This window comes from Lampetra fluviatilis, chromosome 68, assembly GCF_964198595.1.
Source record: "Lampetra fluviatilis chromosome 68, kcLamFluv1.1, whole genome shotgun sequence".
Classification (NCBI taxonomy): domain Eukaryota; kingdom Metazoa; phylum Chordata; class Hyperoartia; order Petromyzontiformes; family Petromyzontidae; genus Lampetra; species Lampetra fluviatilis.
The window spans coordinates 924266-926765 of NC_136342.1; the positions used below are offsets into that span (position 1 = coordinate 924266).

General features: G+C 72.8%; 1 protein-coding gene across 1 annotated transcript in view; it reads left to right on the forward strand.

Annotated features, from left to right (window-relative positions):
- The window catches only part of LOC144952470 (arrestin domain-containing protein 1-like), a 23468-nt gene that overhangs the window by 3346 nt on the left and 17622 nt on the right, over positions 1-2500 (forward strand). The gene's annotated exons all lie outside the window — the stretch shown is intronic.

Genomic DNA, 2500 nt, shown 5'->3' on the forward strand with positions numbered 1-2500 from the left:
TGCCCCCCACTCACTGCCCCCCACTCACTGCCCCCCACTCCCTGCCCCCCACTCACTGCCCCCCCACTCACTGCCCCCCCCACTCACTGCCCCCCACTCACTGCCCCCCACTCACTGCCCCCCACTCACTGCCCCCCACTCACTGCCCCCCCACTCACTGCCCCCCCACTCACTGCCCCCCCCACTCACTGCCCCCCACTCACTGCCCCCCACTCACTGCCCCCCACTCCCTGCCCCCCACCCACTGCCCCCCCACTCACTGCCCCCCCCACTCACTGCCCCCCACTCACTGCCCCACTCACTGCCCCCCCACTCACTGCCCCACTCACTGCCCCCCCCACTCACTGCCCCCCCCACCCACTGCCCGCCCACTCACGGCCCCCCACTCACTGCCCCCCCACTCCCTGCCCTTCCCACTCACTGCCCCCCACTCACTGCCCCCCCCACTCACTGCCCCCCCCACTCACTGCCCCCCACTCACTGCCCCCCACTCACTGCCCCCCACTCCCTGCCCCCCACTCCCTGCCCCCCCACTCACTGCCCCCTCCACTCACTGCCCCCCACTCACTGCCCCCCACTCACTGCCCCCCACTCCCTGCCTCCCACTCCCTGCCCTTCCCACTCACTGCCCCCCCACTCACTGCCCCCCACTCACTGCCCCCTCCACTCACTGCCCCCCACTCACTGCCCCCCACTCACTGCCCCCCACTCACTGCCCCCCTCACTCACTGCCCCCCCCACTCCCTGCCTCCCACTCACTGCCCCCCACTGACTGCCCCCCACTCCCTGCCCCCCACCCACTGCCCCCCACCCACTGCCCCCCACTCACTGCCCCACTCACTGCCCCCCCCACTCACTGCCCCCCCACTCACTGCCCCCCACTCACTGGCCCCCACTCACTGCCCCCCACTCACTGCCCCCCCACTCACTGCCTCCCCACTCACTGCCCCCCACTCACTGCCCCCCCCCACTCACTGCCCCCCACTCCCTGCCCTTCCCACTCACTGCCCCCCCCACTCACTGCCCCCCTCACTCACTGCCCCCCACTCACTGCCCCCCACTCACTGCCCCCCACTCACTGCCCCCCACTCACTGCCCCCCCCACTCACTGCCCCCCCACTCACTGCCCCCCACTCACTGCCCCCCCCACTCACTGCCCCCCCACTCACTGCCCCCCCACTCACTGCCCCCCCCACTCACTGCCCCCCCACTCACTGCCCCCCCACTCACTGCCCCCCACTCACTGCCCCCCACTCACTGCCCCCCCCACTCACTGCCCCCCCACTCACTGCCCCCCACTCACTGCCCCCCCCACTCACTGCCCCCTCACTCACTGCCCCCCACTCACTGCCCCCCACTCACTGCCCCCCCCACTCACTGCCCCCCCACTCACTGCCCCCCACTCACTGCCCCCCACTCCCTGCCCCCCACTCCCTGCCCTTCCCACTCACTGCCCCCCCACTCACTGCCCCCCCCACTCACTGCCCCCCACTCACTGCCCCCCACTCACTGCCCCCCCCCACTCACTGCCCCCCCCACTCACTGCCCCCCCACTCACTGCCCCACTCACTGCCCCCCCCACTCACTGCCCCCCCACTCACTGCCCCCCACTCACTGCCCCACTCACTGCCCCCCCCACTCACTGCCCCCCCACTCACTGCCCCCCACTCACTGCCCCCCACTCACTGCCCCCCCACTCACTGCCCCCCCACTCACTGCCCCCCACTCACTGCCCCCCCCACTCACTGCCCCCCACTCCCTGCCCTTCCCACTCACTGCCCCCCCACTCACTGCCCCCCTCACTCACTGCCCCCCACTCACTGCCCCCCACTCACTGCCCCCCACTCACTGCCTCCCACTCACTGCCCCCCCCACTCACTGCCCCCCCACTCACTGCCCCCCACTCACTGCCCCCCCCACTCACTGCCCCCCCACTCACTGCCCCCCACTCACTGCCCCCCCCACTCACTGCCCCCCCACTCACTGCCCCCCCACTCACTGCCCCCCACTCACTGCCCCCCACTCACTGCCCCCCCCACTCACTGCCCCCCCACTCACTGCCCCCCACTCACTGCCCCCCCCACTCACTGCCCCCCCACTCACTGCCCCCCACTCACTGCCCCCCACTCACTGCCCCCCCCCACTCACTGCCCCCCCACTCACTGCCCCCCACTCACTGCCCCCCACTCCCTGCCCCCCACTCCCTGCCCTTCCCACTCACTGCCCCCCCACTCACTGCCCCCCCCACTCACTGCCCCCCACTCACTGCCCCCCACTCACTGCCCCCCCCACTCACTGCCCCCCACTCACTGCCCCCCACTCCCTGCCCCCCCCACTCACTGCCCCCCCACTCACTGCCCCCCACTCACTGCCCCCCCCACTCACTGCCCCCCACTCACTGCCCCCCACTCACTGCCCCCCCACTCACTGCCCCCCACTCACTGCCCCCCCACTCACTGCCCCCCACTCACTGCCCCCCACTCACTGCCCCCCCCACTCA